The sequence below is a fragment of the Heterocephalus glaber genome, unplaced genomic scaffold, assembly GCF_053883595.1.
Source record: "Heterocephalus glaber isolate CG9 unplaced genomic scaffold, H.glaber_assembly_v1.0 deba00001004, whole genome shotgun sequence".
NCBI lineage: Eukaryota > Metazoa > Chordata > Mammalia > Rodentia > Bathyergidae > Heterocephalus > Heterocephalus glaber.
Genome location: NW_028258179.1, coordinates 8,716,789 through 8,733,793, shown reverse-complemented (window position 1 = coordinate 8,733,793; position 17,005 = coordinate 8,716,789).

The following is a 17,005-nucleotide window of genomic DNA, read 5'->3' as shown; positions in this document are numbered from 1 at the left end:
CTGTGTCCAAATTTCCTCGTCTTGTAGGACTCACCCCCAGGATTACCTCTCTATAGGCACTGTCTCCAAATACAGTCACACCCAAGGCACTGGGGGTTAGGACTTCAGCATAGGAATTTGGGGAACACATTGTGGCAGTGGCTTCTACTCCTATGGTTGTCCATCCAGGCACGTAATTTCACCTTGTTCTTTCACTAGACAGTGCTCCTGTAGTCTTGGACTGAGGGCACCCAACTTCTCTAGGGTGGGAAGCCACCATGAGACTCTGAGTTCATAGAACAGCTGGGCTCCATCAGGAGCCCCCAGGCATGGCTCCAGTTCTCCTTGGTGGGGCCTGGCCACTGTGGAAAGATTTCCCAACACCAGCCAACACCCTTCTGGACTTCCAAATTGGACCAGGGCCTGGAAACTTCTCCGGCACTGCCTGGCCACACCAGGGCCGCCCGATCCGGCAGCTGTCTGAGTCACTCTGGAGACTGTCCCTTTGCCTTTGCTTGCTGGCCATCGACTCTGGGAGCTGCCCTCCCAGGACAAACCAATGCACAGGTCCCCTCTTCCATCTGCCTGATGTCTCAGGTTGGGTGTGATACACTTCTGGATTTTGTAAGTCATAACTAGGACTTCATACCATTGACCAAGTATCTATTTTTCCTCTCCGTTGTCATCTAGGTGCTTGTTCAATAACATATAAATTTGCCTGTCCCGTAGCCTGTGCTATAAAGATGTGAGAACCACAGCTGCATGCAGTTGTCGGCCACTTGAAAATGGGCTGTCCAAATTCTAGAGCCTTAATACACAAAACAAAATATCTTGTTCATAATATTTTGAAGGATCACATGTTGAAATGTTACTATTTTTGATACATTGGGTTAAATCAAATTAAATGAATCCTTGATTTGGAAGCATAATTCATTCTGGAAACATCCTTGTAATCCAAAGCACTTGTGTATCAAAGCGAATTTCCCCATAAGAAATAATGGAAGTTCCGATGATTCATTCCACAACCCCCAAATCTTCATATAACAATGATTATAGTACTGTAATGTAATACAAAGTATAAATAAAAATAAACAAATTAACCTGCACTTACCTTTGAAAACCTTCATGGCTGGTGTGAAGAGACAAGAGAGAAGAGGGTCACTGTGCAGGACGACTTGCACCGTTACTAACAATCACTGCTGTCTGTTGGCTCGATGGAATTGCTTCTCTTCTTTTTCATGCAACTTTAACAAGGAACCTACTCAATGATGCTTGCTTTTGACTCCTTTTGAGGATTTCATGGAAATGTGACATTGCATTGTCATTGAACAGATGCATTGTGTACACTGCTACACTACAGCCTTATTCAGGTGGTGTTTTCTACACAATTTTGTACTGGTTCCCACATTTTACATATCTCCCTAGTCTCATTTGAAGTGGAGGATTTCTTGCCTTTTTCTCCTCCTCCTTCTATGCATATGAGATCTACTCCTTAACCTGTTGCTGTTGGGAGATTCACCCACAATCCTGCATATATATATATATATATATATAGAGAGAGAGAGAGAGAGAGAGAGAGAGAGAGAGAGGGAGAGGGAGAGGAGGAGAGAAAGAGAGAGAGAGAGAAAGGGAGAGAGAAGAGCCATCAGCTTAGTTTTGATCATGTGATAGTGTCACGTACTATTCATATTGCAAGACGTTGCTTGTTTATCAAGTTAAAATTTATTAGGAATGTTTACTGGTCTTGTGGAACATTCACAGAACAAGTTACAGTCCAAGGTTTTACTGGACATTATTAAAATTAGATTTACCTGTTGCTTTTTACTGCTGTTAAATGTTGTTAAGCGTGACATTTAAATGGATATAAAATTACATAAATGGCTGTCTATATCTCTATATATGATTGTCTTTAGCTCAAGGCTCGTACATTGCATTCTTTTCATTGGTTTTAACTTTTAAGCCAATACTCTAATGTTTCAATTAATGTTGCTGTTAGAGTACATTGTAATATCTGCTAGAAATATCTTGTCCATCACTCTTGTTTTTCAGATTGTGTTTTCCAAGTCTAAGCCAATTTTTCTTTTGGATAAATTTCAAAATTATTTTTGCCAAATTCACAAAAATCCTATTTGGATTATTCATCTGTCCAACTAGAAATATTTTTAAACTCTCAAATTGATTGCCTATTTATGACTTTCTAGACAACTTGGGGGATTTATTTATATTTTGTGTATTTTTTTCAAGATCATGTCTATGTATATAATATTTTTTATATGACTGTCGGTGGGATCCATACTCAGATGCCATTTGTCTTTACACGGATGTCCTTCAGAATCACTTAATTAAGCTCATATTTTAACCGTTACTGTCTGTGAAGTATTTTGCCACATGAACTCATTGCATTTCATTTCCACCATCATTATAATGTCACACAGACCAAGGCTTCCAAACACTAATAAATAGTTCTGGTGGTAGTGGTCATTGCTCCTGAACATAATTTGCCGGTATTGCTTTTTGTGATATTTACCCTTTTAAACTTGGCAATGCTTCCTTCTTGGCTTTGCTTCCTGTCAAGGACACCCATTAGAGAAGCATTTTCCCTTTCCAAGTAAAATAAGCAATGGAGAAGACAGAGTTCCCTTCTGGCTCTTTGCAGTTTACTCACTATACAAATAAAGTCAAACCTTTTTCTTTTTTGGTTTTGAGACATATTTTCAGAGGGAAACCTACCAGATTATAGTTGTTCTCTGGTGTTTTGTAAACTTCTCAGTGGACAGAGGCACAATTATATATGTTCTTGTTCCTGAACCCATGTCCAAGAGACCCAGCAAGGGTTAGGGTCGGTGTTGGGGTTAGGGTTAGGGTGAAGTTTAGGGAAACCTAGTTGAAATGTACTCCTACAGTGAACCTCAGTGTTAGAGTCTCTACAATTTCATGTCACAATTATTTTTAAGTTACTAGATCCTCCAGATATCCTTTAGAGTTATCTTCTGCTTCACATCAGTAGATAAACGAAGACACTCCTAGGTTACATCTTGCAGAGCGGACGGCCTTGGGATTTTTATAGGCTCAGCTGTGGGGCATGCAAATGCCTGTAGCTCTTGGGTAAACATGGAGCGCTGCTGAGTCTGCCATCAGCCAGCACCATGTGGCTGCTGAGCCCTCTAGGCTGAGGTACAAACTGTCCCCTGCTATTGTGGGGACAGACACTGGACACTGCCATTCCTGGCCCTCGGGACCAGGTTATTAGACAAAACTGGGTGTTGAGAAGCATCTTTCTCATCCTTTGAAATTGTGAAATTCTGATGAGGACCCTGTCCTGAGCCTAGCTTAGTTTGATACTCCCTGGATGTGAAAATTCTGGAAATATTTCCACTTCAAGAAGTGTGCATGGCACAGTTTGTCACAGACAGTGTACACCTGAACACAACAGGACAGCGTCACATGCCCTCCTGAGGGGAGTGGCCCTGGGTGGCAGTCTCTGAATGTAAAGAGGGCCTCTTCCTTGGTGAATGGTCCCCAGGAGTTCCTATGGTGGGAGGGACTTCTAGGCAGGTCCAGATTCTAGAAGTTTCTTTTCTCAGTCCCTAACCCATCCCTGACCTCCCTAAATCCCCCTAAATCCCGTGCCCTGCTGTGACTCACCTCCCCTTGCAAGTGGGGCCAGGTCACTGTCCTTTGGGGACTGGGGATGGGGTGTACCAGAGCTCTTGGGATGAGGATTTGGGGTGGGTGCTTCCATTGCTCCTGCGGGGAACAAACGTGAGTTGAGTGAGGAGAGCTACTGGCTTCCTGGGGACAATGGCTGTGTAAGGCAAAGGGAACGAGGGACGGCCAGGATCCAACCCCGTCCCTGTTTGCCCAGAGCCAGCCTGCAGCCAAGCTTGCTCCTTGGAGGAGCCCAGCATGGGGCAGCAATGGCCGGGAAGTCTCAGTTCAGGAAAGTGTGGTTCTGCCTTAAAATTTGCAAGTGACCTGTAAACTGTCACCCTGGTTTGGAGGCTGTCACTTTGCAGATGAAAGGGGATGTGGAGCCTGGCACCTCTGCCTGCCCCACAGCCTGAGCTGCTGTAGCCTCTTCAGTCTCAGACTCAGGCGGCACCTGTAAACTTGGAGCTCAGGTAAGGCTCAGTTCTGCAAGGAGATTCCCAGCCCTCACCACACTGTCTATCCCGGGGCCTGGGTCCTCTGGGGGGAACCAGAACCTGGGCCACAGGTCCCCACCTCTCTGCTCTTCAGGAGGTGGAGCGTGGGAAGAGCCCCCTTGCTCACTCTTGGGGCAGCCCAGCTGCACGGCAGGAGCTGTGTGCCGAAGCCTGGGCTTCTCACCACTCGGAGTTGGGTTTAATGGTCTGTAGGGTAAACCTCCTTCCACCACACCCCGGCGGGAACATGCGATAATGCGTTATCTCTTCTGCTAACCCCTTTTAAAACAAGCGCATCCTTTGGCTGATCCAAGACCAGATAAGAGGGGGATCCAGGGTCCCCTTTGAACACGGTAATGAATCCAAATGAGAATTCCTGGAAGGACCATTTCTGCTCTGGTTTGTATTAGCTCTGCAATTAAAGGGTTTACACAAGGGGGCCGTCCAGCGGGGCTCTGTGCCACATGAAAGAGAGGAAAGGCTGACCCCTAAAAGGAGGCGTTCCCCAGCTTTCGTTGGCTGTGTTTCCCAGACCTTGGGAAAGAGCAGCATTTTTCAAAGGAGAGGTCACTGGGGGGAGACAGTCAGAGGCTGGCTGCACAAAATGACCCTTCCCTAAGCAAACCGCTTCCTTCCCTTCCCCATCCACAAGGCCCAGCCTTCCTTTCACAGAGCAGAAGGAAGGGGAAGCGAGAGGGCGATGCTGGGAGAACTTGAGGTGGGGAAAGATGGCCTGGGTGGGTCCCCAGCTTCCTCCTCCTCGGCAACCAGGTGTTGCTGCTGGTTCCTAGCTCCTGGCGACAAGCTGCTCGCTCTGGCCAGGCCAGGACACAGCCAGGAAGGCCTGTTCTGTATCGGGTGAAGCTACCCAGGGGCAGTGCGATTGTGCCCAGCCAGACGCCCTCCCGGCAGCCCTTTGCCTGCCACCTCAGCCTGGGGCTTCCTCAGCAACCACGGACACCGTGGGACCGAGGAAGGGGATGCTTCAGAGCTTCAAAAGGCCAGGAATGCCTCCGTCCGTGTCTCCAGGACCTCATGCAGGGCCTGGTACCAAAGGTGTCCAGTCCGGCCCGCCTACCTTTCTCCCTCCCTCCTTTCTTCCATCCTTTCCTTCTTCCTTTCTTTCCTTGTACTGGGCATTGAAGCAGGGCCTTCACTCTGAGTCACATCTCCAGCCCTTTTTATTTCCAGATCCTGCTAAGTCACTGAGTTGCCCATGCTGGCCTGTAGCTTGCAGTCTTCTGCCTCAGCCTCCTGGAGTGCTAGAATTATAGGCAGTGTGTTTTTCTTGAAAGTAGGCTTAGAAGATATATTGGAGAATAAAAAGGTCCCACTGTGGTCTTCCTCTCCTTAAGGTGATAAACTCCAAACCTTCCTTTCTCCAGAGCACACTTAGGGCGTGATGGCTGCAGGGCTGCTCGCCTGGATCCCCTCCACACCCCCGTGATATTTAGCTGCCATAGAGGCTTGGGAGACAGTGACCCTACTTCAATTCCAGGGTGGGCCCTGATTGGACAAAACCATTCCCTGTGTACAGTGGATAGGGCAGGTAAACCAGGCCTTGGCCAATCAGAGCATGCCGTTCTCCCAGCCTTGGAGGTGGATCAGGAGCATCCAATCAGGATGTGGGTGTGAAAGAGGAAGCATGCAGATCTGGCAGCTGCTGCCGCCTGTGGTCCTAGGGGACTGGGCAGCAAACACAGACAGACAGAGCTGAGCAAAAGGTAGAGGCTTAGAGATGGAGTCAGATCAAGTCATGTGTAAATATGAAACGAGCCACTGAAGGTTTCTGCCAGGTCAGTAGTGGCGAACCTTTGGTATGAGTGCCACAGTTGAGCCCAGAGGTCTGATACTCAAACCCACAGGCCCAGGGTTCCAGAGTGGGTCAGGTCCGATGCCAGACCTTCAGGGAGAAAGCGGAGAAATGACAGCATCCTTCACCACAGGGCCAGCGTTGGCATCCTCAACAGCCTTTCCCCCTCCGAGCCCCGAGCCCATGGCTTTGGTCACACAGTCGTGTTTGGAGTAGATGAACATCTGTCCTCTTCTCAGCGATCGTGACACTCTCAGAACAGAACTGAATAGAGGAGATGCCATCCTGGGCCTCACAGGCTTTCTGGGCCTTGTGGCCACCTGTGGGCAGAGCCTGAGCTAAAACAGTGGCATTTGGGAAAATGCAAATGCTATGGCTTGGATGAGTGGCCCGGGGGTGGGGGTGGGGGTGGGGGTCCTGGGTGTGGAAAGCTAGGTCCCAGCCTAGGGCACTGCTGGGAGAAGGTGGGACCCTTGGGGGAGGGGCCTGGTAGGAGGAAGTGAGGTCACCAGGGGAATTTCACATACTTGGCCTATGTCACCACAATCTGCCAGCAAGGAGCACTGTCGCTAAAGTCCTTGACAACTGAATGGCCAGGAAGTTACATGCCGATGTTGAACTGAGTTTTCTCTGAACGTGCACAGGGATACTTCATGTTAGCCATCTTTATTGCATTTGTGGAGAATAACCTGTTCAATCATGACTGTATTTATAGTAAAGATATTTTCTTGTTATTGGTTTATCTGAGCTACTTATTTATATAAAAGGTAGAAACCAGTCCTGTTTGATATGGATCTGTTGAAACATATGGCTCTCTTTGGAGGTTGCCCATTTACTTGAGTTTCGAAGCCTGTCAATCTATATTTTAGTATTCATTCCACTCCTTTTGATCGTAGATAACTTAGATCAAGTATTGACTTCCATGGGGAATTTCCACACTTAACTCCTCATCTACCTGAAACTTACTCTGCGGCTTAGACATAAGATGCAGATCTACTAAGAACCATAGACATGGATCGAGATCGTGTCTCCTCTCCGTGCTGCGGACAGCTGCTTCATTCTCCCAGCAGCGATTGCTCATCCCTGTCTTCGTTACTTTGTCATCGCTGTGGCGAAATACCTGACACCCACCATGTAAGGAGGGAGGGCTTAATTTGGCTCACAGTTTGTGAAGCTCAAAGTCAGCTGGCTCCCAGGCATGCAGAGGGCCTGGGTGGAGAGAGTGGCTCGTGGCAGGGGTCAGGAAGCCTCCTGCTCATCCTAGTCCTGTTCTCACCCACTCGCTTCTGGAAGTTTGAGAGCCCCAGAGGACCCAACCCCTCTCTGCATATGTATCTTGATTTTCTTTGCACAGTGGGCTCCAAGAAGAGGACTTTCCTGCAACCTCCAGTGGTGGCCCTGGAGATGGCCATAGCCCACCTCAGCCAGGTGCGTCCTCTCTCTGGATGCTGAAAGCGGAAGGGTGGACCTCATGCTTCACAGCCAGAGCATCCTCTGGGATCATGGGCCTTGGCCCCTGGCTCGTCCTCATTATCCAAGTATCCAGGAAAAGTGTCAGACACAGATGTGAACAGGAATCTCTGCCATGGAGCAGAAAATCATGTAACACGGGACACACACACACACACACACACACACACACACATACACGCTAACTAGTGTGATATGTTCTCAGATGGAGGATGGAGTTATAGCTGCCATTGTACATCATTCAGCCTTAGCTTTTTGGCTGTAGTTTTAGAGAAGTCGATACCCGAATTATTACCTAAATGCCAGCCTGATTTTAGAGATGGGCACACAAGGCCCCAGTTGAGAAGCTGATTGTTTAAAGACCACACTGGACAAAGGGTACCCCAAGAATGGGCTTCGGCTCCCTTCTCCAGGACTAGCTTTGTACTGAACCAGGCTGCCTACCCCGGGCCCCAGCTCCGAGCTGACCTTGGGCTATCTCCTGCTGGCTTTGGAAAGATGCTGAATTCTCTTTTCCAGTCAGAAATTCCATTCTCCCTCCACCTCATTCCAGGCTGACACACAGTTGCAGACTCGCCCTTCCTGACGCTGTGACTCTTATCTCATATCCTGCGGGACAATAGTTGGAGCATGGCTGCGATTACCCAGTGGTCAGTTTCCATAAACAAAATCCATCAGCCTTCCCCCGCCTGCCCAAGAGGTTAGCGCAGGGTGACTCAGGGAAGTGGCATTCTCAGCCTGAGCTGGTGGCGATAGGCAGACAGGGCTGGGGTTGCGTTCACAAGTGTCCTTGTTCTCGTGCTGTGTCTGTGTCCTGACGGCCATTCTGATGGACATGGGGACTTTCACGGGGCAGGCATCCACGCCTCTTACCCCAGCCATAGCCCTCTGTCTTCCTTGGGGATCCTCCAGCTCTGGTTTCCACCACCACCCCGACTGTGTCCAGCATTATAAATGCGGGAGTGTGGGAACGTGGCACAGACTGGACAAATTCAGTTCTCACAGACATTAAACATGGGGCTCCCAGGAAGAGATTGGCTGGGACTTGTTCCAGGGGAAGGCAGAGCCCCAGGAGCCTACACACTAGTTCTTGCTATGTGCCCTCACTCCAGCTGGCTAGCACGAGGCTTTTCTCATATTTTGTGAGGCATTCCACAATGTGTCCTATTTTGCTTTCCTTCACCAGAATGTGTTGCTGTTATTGCAACTACCGAACGTGTCTGGCCACTTCTGAGGCTGACAGGCACATGGGGTCACCCAGAGGAGGGTCCAGGAGAAAGAGGAGGGGCCTATGTGAAGACCATGCGGAGGTCCAATGTCGACCAGAAACCCTGGGCAGAAGAGGAGAAGAGGTTTCAAGTGAATGAGGAAGATGTAGATGGAGCACTCTGTGGGATGGAGAGATAGCATTCTCAATAGCGCCGAGGGACCCCAGAAGTGGAAGGCCGATGAGGGGAGCGTCTGCAGTCCTGCAGGTCGCAATCACAGAAAGATGGTGGGAGAGGAAAACCAGGACCTTGAACGTGAAGGCACGCAAATTCACCTGACTCAGATCCTGGGAGTCCTCACTCAGTACCTCCAGGGCACTGGCTTAAGAAGTCTTTGAATTCACCCTTGCAGAGATCTGCTTTGCTTTGCAGCACGCCAGTCCCCCTGAGCTGGACTGTCCAGCTCAGCACCAGCTGTGAGTTTACAGAGCATGGAGACCACAGGGCAAGTGCGTGCTCTGACCATGGGGTTGTTTTGTTTTGACCTAGAGCTTGGGGACCTCCCAGACTTCTTGTGGGTGAGGCCGGCGGCCAGCTGCATGCCATTTTCCTTCTGGGACTTGGGGGTGGCTGTTTACAAGGCAGTTTGGCTTGTGCTGAGTGAAGTTCATGTCCCAAGTATCCTGGCCTTTCCTAGCCTGACCCCCGGTGCAGTGTCCTGGGGTTTGAGCCCCAGCACCCTCTGCTCCCAGCCAAGTGCCCTCTTCCTACAGTGGTCAGAAGCCACCCAAGGTCCCCAGGTGTCCTGGAGGCTGAGGCTGCTCCCATTCCAGGGACTGACTTGGGCCCAAATGCCCTTGCAGGAGTGCTATCCCTCCACAGGAAACCCCTCTTTACCCTGGCTGCTGGCTGCTGTGGAGTGCACCTTCCAACAGTTGTTTCGAGAGCAGGCAAGGAAAAGTGCCTGTGGGCCAGGGGTGTGGCTAAACTCTCCGAGAAATGGGCTTCTCACTCTTACTGGGTCACTGACACCTTTGCAAATAGGATAGAGACGATGAACGCTCTGAAAACACACACCACATAAATGCCTAGCCACAGTTTCAGGGTGTCCTGAAAGTTTCTAAACCCATGCACTGGACTGCAGCAGAGTACGGAGCCATTTCCTGACCTGTGGACCTTCTCACCTTGTCTCAGGGTCCATAGGTGCAGGAGGCAGCCAGGGTGTTGATCTGCACAGAGGCTTCAGAAGCTGCCTCTGCCCGTGAGACTCAGGTCACAGCAGGAGCCGAGCTTCCAACAGAGATCTCTGAGGTCCTGCATAATCATCCCAGAAGGCGAGGGACACCCTCTGTAGGCCCTCGCTGCCTGGATACAGGACCTCAGCTCCAGCCCTGTCAGTCCCAGTCCACGGCCCCGGGAGAGCTGCTCATGGGCTGTGGGGCAAGGTAGCCCAGGCGTGGCCGGCACCAGGCAGACTTTGCTCCCCTCCCCTCCACTAAGGTTCCCTTTCCCCAACTGAAGGAAGCGAATGCTGGGTTGGAGGAGGCCCGGGAATCGGACCCAGCACCGCACATGCCAGGAAGAACGACAGAGAGGGAGCATCGCTGTGTGGGGCTCCCGAAGCACCTGGCACCATGGAGGGGCAGACACGGGGGCCACGGGCAGGTTGGTGAGCACCCGGCCCCAGCCTCGCTCTGCCCGGCTCCTCGTGGGCAGTGAGTCCACCTGCAGGCAGGAGGAGGCTCGGAGTGAGGCCCGGTCTTCTAAGGGAGCAAACCATCTCCCCATCTCCGCCCAGCTTCCTGTCCAGGATGCCCACGTCTACCTCCCACTTTGGGCAGGGCCCTCAGCCGCCCCCTGGGGCACCTACCCTGCTCACACGCAGCCACCTGAGGCCCTGCTTATCCCACAGTCATGGCTGTGTGTGTGTGTGTGTGTGTGTGTGTGTGTGTGTGTGTGGTACTTGGATTGAACACAGGGTTTGCACACTGAGCTGCATCCTCAGGCTGTTTTTCATTTTTATTTTGAGCAGGATCTGGCTAAGTCTCTAAGTTTTACAGGCTGGGCTCAACCTTCTTGTCTTCCTGCTTCAGCCTCCCAGGGTGCTGGGATTATAGGTGTGCACCACTGTGCCCTGCTGCCCCTGTCTTTTTATTCACAGCCCAGCATGATGCCCATCAAGCTGTGTCATCTGTGTAATCCCTGCTTGCTGGTGCTCGGTTCCCACCTCTCCACCATTTGGGGGCCGTCCCTGTCTCCACACCAGGACCAAGCAGGCAGGCGGGTGGCACAGGGAGCTAGAGCACCCAGGAGCAGCTTCTGACTCTCCTCCCTGCCCAACCCCAGCTCCAGCCCAAGCTGCCCACGGCTGCTCTGTGACATTTGTCACATTTGTCACTCCTACTCAGAACTCCCTGCCCCATCCAGAGCAAAGTCAAGGCCTGGCCCCAGCTTGCAGCACATGCACAGAGTGGACCTTGTTCATCGGGCGGCCACCCATCCTGGCCTCTCCTGACACTGCCACCTTCGCACAGCCAGCAAACCAGCTCTGGGTCCTGAACAGATCGCTCTGAACCCATCCTCCCAGCACCCTGCATCCCAGCCTCCTGGCCACACCTGTCCAGCCTCAGTCTCCCCTGCAGGGTGTCCTTTGATTTGACTCCCAGTAAGTGCAGGTTCTTCTCCCTGCTGGCTCCAGTGACTCCCAGTATCACCTCCAGTGGAGCCTCTATCCTGCTGCTTGGCTGCAGGAGCCATCAGCTCTGAACTGGAATGTAATGTAATATTTGAGACGGAATCTTCTCCTTTCAGCACCCACCGAATCTGGCATGTTGACACGTGTTAGATGCTAATGGTGCCCAATACTGGACACTCACTGATTGAAGCATGAAGCACAGAATCCTTGGAGCAGGAAGATGAGTTGTCAGGCACTTGGGCCCAGGGGCCATGCGCTTCCCGAACTTGGGCTGTGGTTCAACATCTCCACATCTGCATCTCTCACCTGCACGGGGAAGATGGTACTGACCCCTGCCAGAAGCAAATGTGATAATGAAGTGCCCAGGACACTATCATGGTGGTGAATCAGTGTGCAACGCACACGCACAATGACACTTGTGCACCAGGAGGGGCATGTGTGTGCAAACACGAATGTGCAAAGACACCCAGATGCACACATGTGTGCACCTGCATTCACAGAGACACAAGGCCCACTCGTGTGCACATGCACATGCACAGTCACTCACACATTAGAGATGCACTGTAGACCTGTATTGGCCAAACACCAGGCGATCAATGTTAAAATCAGTAATGGACTGAAATCAAGATAGGCATGGCATCAAAGCTTTGCTAATAAACAGAATAAAACTCAAATTTAAATTTTGAGTCTTATTGTACTTTTACTAAAATCTTAGGTATAAAACTTTGAAGTTTGGAGTGTAGCACAGAAGCAATGATTCTCAGTGTATCGGCCTCTCTCCTGCTGCCCACTGCTCGTTTTCCAGGTGAGAGGAGGAAGGTGAGCGCCCTTCCCCGGCCTCGTCTAGAAGCAGGAGCCTAGCACCTGGCCCGCCCGTTCCCGTGCTGTTGGTCTAGTCTGGTTAGGAGTCTGTTTACAGATCGTAATCTTGGACCTTACCTTTCTATTTCTGGCAAATTGTTGACATTTGGCTTTTAAGAGGTGAAGAATTCTCAAGTGGAACTGTTCTTGTCATTATTATTGTAGAATTAAACAACAAAAATTAAAACGTAGTCATTCAGACTATTTTGTTTGCTGCAGTGTACCCAGGGTTAGAACTATGATGTAAGCAATCTCTGTTCTCCCACCAGCATTACTATTTAAATTTTGTAAATATTTTTTCTTAAAAAGCTTTAAAATACTATCATTCATAAAGTTATTAATCACATTTTCTCTTTTATCCATCACCTACCAATCTATTTCCTTATGTAACTACATGAAACATTTCATTATGATTTTTATATATAAAATTAATAGATTTGAAGTTATCCTTTACTGTGGCATTTTCATCATGCAATGCTAAATCTGCATTTATATTTCCATGGATTGATGGAATGTTAAAAGGAGATTTTTATTACAGATTACATTTAGAATGGATCTGTGTTTGAAAGTGAATATTCCTGTAGCAGATTCCATCTGAACGACAGCTCTGCCCATTCTGTTATTGTTGTCCACTGATGAAGGCACAACAGTCTGCAGGACCACCCAGTCCAGGGTCCACAGGCAATCAGGTGGAGCAGGAAGGCTGTGAAATGGCAGACGGATGACTGAACTGAGCCGCCGCTGCAGGTCAAGGCCAAGGTCAAAGCTCAATGCTAGTCTGTACCCAGGATGAATTTCAGTGCCTCCCTGTGTGTTTAATATTTAATGTGTAGATTCAATAATGTAACTAAAACAAAAAGTTTTGTGAAGAACACTTGTTCTTTAACATATATATGTATGTATGAAGTACAGGGGCAAGAGTGTACACACACACACACGTCTCTCCACTGCACTCCATCTAGTCTACACCCATTCCATTGAACAAATGCCACCCCCACTCCTCAAGCTGTTTTACAACCCACAGTGTCGAAAGTCCCAGAAGGAGCCTCTCAATTCTGCCTGTCTCCCCATGCCTTGAAGTGTCCCATGGAGAAAGCAGAGGCCCCACAGCCACCCCAAGGCCCACTGACGCGCAGGGCTGCTCTAGTGCCCCTCCATCCACAGCCTCCTCCCTGGCCCAGGAGTGTAAACTCTGTGGCAGGCTCCAGGAGCACGAAGAGCTCACTCCCGACTTCAAATCCCACATCTGGAGGATGAAGAAGTTCCTAAATCTGGTCCCAAGGCCATGGTGATTCCTGCCTCAGAGGAGCACGGCGTGTCATGGGCAGAGACAGAGGGCAGTGTCTGAGCCAAGACTCGAGGAATGCCCTGGGGAGCCCCACGCACTGACAGGAGGAGCCAGGTGGACCTAGGCCCACAGCTGGGCTGGAGAAAGCCTGCTCTGAGTGTGAGACCTCCAAGCTGCTCAGGTCCTGGGGGTCCCTGTTCCTCTCCCTTCACCACAGTTGGGGTGCACCTAGGAGGGTGCACCTCCCCTGGACTGGGAACCGGCCTTGTGAGCAGGGTTGTGAGGTGGCCCATGAGCCTGCAAAGCTGAAGGCAAGAGGCCAGCACTGACAACCTTCTCTGGGTAGAGAGCCTGCTTGTGTCCTCCCCTCAGTGAGCAGAGGCTCTTCGGGGACAGTCCCAGCAGGGGCTCTGGGAAGGCTCCTCAGGTCAACCACACGAGGACACTTCTATGGGTGCTCAGGAGCCCGTGGAAAGCTAGGCAGGGCAGTCTGTCCCCAGGTGCTGCCTGGAGCCCACCACAGCCCACAAAGCCAGTGAGCTTCCTGGGAAGCAAGGCCACACACAGCAGGAAGGGAGAGTGAGGTCTGCCTGAAGGAGGGGCTCGGCCAGTGGGACCAAGCTGGAAGGAAGCGGCGCTGCTGCAGAGTCCTCAGTTTGGGTCCCACCTTGGCCCTTCTCTGGGCTCCCCTGACCCAGCACACAAAGAGAGGCCTTCCTGGGGCTGTCCGCAGCCGGGATCTCCTCCAGGACACAGCCCCTCCCGAGACAGCGTGAGGGAGAGGCTCCCAAGGCTGTCGGACATTTGTTACTGGTTACGCATGTGGTGCATCCGTCAGGAAGCGGCTCATTAATCACCAGAGCGCTTTTCCCAAACAAATCTATCAAAGGAGCAGACAGTATACACTGTCCCCTGGCTGGACTCAGTTCAGCCGGCCTGCTGCTGAGCAGATGGCCCAGGCCAGTGATAACCTTGCTGTCTAAAACCGCCCAGCCGCCTTGTGCTTAATCGGTGGTGCCCAAGAGGACGAGGGAACGTGCCTGATCCACATCAAAGGGTGTCACCCATGCCAGTGACACAGTGCACTCCCTGGTGAGCACAGCTTTTGGGGACGTGGTGATGTCACCTCGGAAGACTCCTGCCCGGGGTGACGGGGCTGAGAGGGAGGGAGGGGAAGGCTGCGGACCTCAGATGGAATGTCTCAGGGAAGTATGAGCTATGCTCCCTCAGCAGCCCAGCTCAGCTCCATGCTCCTGTGTCTACAGTTGGTCACACCAACATCTACGTGTTGTCATCTTCACGGCCTCTGCCCAGGTCCCAGGCCTGGTGGCTGCTACACTGGCCCCGTGTGACCACCTACCTCATCTCTGGACTCTGAACTCGCTTCCCATGCAACACCAGAGGGAGCTTGGACACGAAAGCCTTCAGCAAGGCCAGGGGGCTACAGACGTGCCGCAGACTGTGACCAAAGCCTCCATCCACCCCACGCGTGTGTGAATGCTCTCGCTGAGGGGCACAGGGGAGGGATGACGACTGTAAGACCAAGGCAAAGGCATTGCCATGGACACTGGCTCTGCAGCCATTGCACGAGTCTCAGTCCATTCCCTGCTGCTCTAACCAACGCCATGGGCTTAGAGCTCTTATGGGGCAGAGATTGATTTGGTTCTGAGTCAAGGAGGCCCGGGAGCACAGGCCTGGCATCTGCCTGGCACCTGGTGAGGGCCATGGGCTGCACTGTAGCATGGTAGGGGCATTCCATGGTGAGATAGAGCAAGGGCGCCATCTCAGCTCTAGAGCCACCGGCACCATCATCCTGGGGCCCCACCCGCTGACCTCATCTCACCCCAATTACCTCTAAATACCATTAATGTAGGAATTTGGGGATTAAGTTTCCAGCACATGAACTTGTGGCGACACAGTCAAGCCATAGCATGTGCACATTGAACTGGAAAAGTAAGTACAGGAAAGTAGGGGCTGGGCTCTCACTGTCGGATGGGAGGTTTGGGATACGAAGCGGAGGGCAGTGGAGTGACCTGTATGACTCAGGATTGAGCTGGAAACACCAGTGAGAACTCCTGGGTAGCCCAGTGGATACAGATGGGTAAACACAGAAATCAGGATGGACAGGTGACACATACATATGTATTTCTAAACTCTTTCTGTACTCCTAAAGCAGCGACACCCCCACTGGTAGCAAGCACGCCCAGCCCCAGATCTTAGTCTCTAACACCATTGCCCAATAAAAGAAATCCTGGCTCCTTTGGAGAATTGGTTGCTTCTAGGACTGAAACAAAGGATAGACAAGAATCTTGTAGGGCAAAAAGGAAGGGCGCGCTCCTGAGGTGACTTGTGAATGAGGAATCAGGATGTGTCCTATGGCCTGATTGGTCGTGACAGAGGCGTCATTCTAGAGCAAGATAACAACAGGAGGAGGAACACTCAGGGGCTTGGGACCTGTGACTCCAGCTTGGCAACTTTTCTGTAAATCTTAAACTCTCCTATAATAAAAAGGTGATCTTTCAAGAAGTCATTAATGGCATGCCACTCTACATTTCTCTGTAACCTGGTCCGTATCCTGGCTTCCTTCGTCACCTTGCTCTGTCACATTGGCCTTCTTGCTGTTCCTGCTCCTTGGTCACCCTGTGTACTGTCTCCTCCCCGAACAGCTCCCCGTCCTGTACCCGTGCCTGGCTCCTCCTCCCGGTGCCAGATACCTACCCCTGCAGCACACATACATGCACTCACACAGCATGGGTATGCACACATTCATACTTCCACAGCACACACTTTCACACGTGCACACTCATATGCACACATTCTCACACACATGCATACACACGTGCATACTCATACATATATGCACAGTAACTGCCAAACTCACATATACACCAATACATGCACAGCTCACAGGCTCCTACACACACACACACACACACACACACACACGCACCCTGTCGCATCTTGTTTCTGTGGTGTATGACATGTCTCCCTGAGAGGTGTTGAAGACCTCAGAAGAAGGCACGTTTTTGTCATCACTGCATGAAGCCCCGGAACAGAATGGTCACACCTTTCGGGTCCCAGGCAGCAAGCGACCCCAGCCTACAGGGATTATCAGAGTCATCCTGAAGTCATCATATGATTAAAGTTCACACTAGCGGTGCAGAGAAATAAAAGTTTGCACACTCCACTGGCATTTCCCCCATATTTGCTTTTTAGAAGTCTAAAATCAAATAACACATCTGCACACCAAGAATATGGAAATGTATTGTAGCTCAACTACCAGGCTACTATCTTTGGTTGTCAAGACGGAAAACACGAGATGATGGGTGAAAATTAAAGTGACAGATGAAAGGGGGCATCGCAACCAGATGGCACAATGGGAACACGTGGAAAATGGGCTTTTCTCACAAGCAGAAGTTAGGGCAACTCTGGTCTGTTCTGATTCTCCATGAAAATCAGACCGTCCTGCACCATTGTTGCAGCTTCTCCTCTACTCTGCATCCCTCAAGGGCCCACCCTCTGGGGAGTGACCCCAGGGTGAGCTCC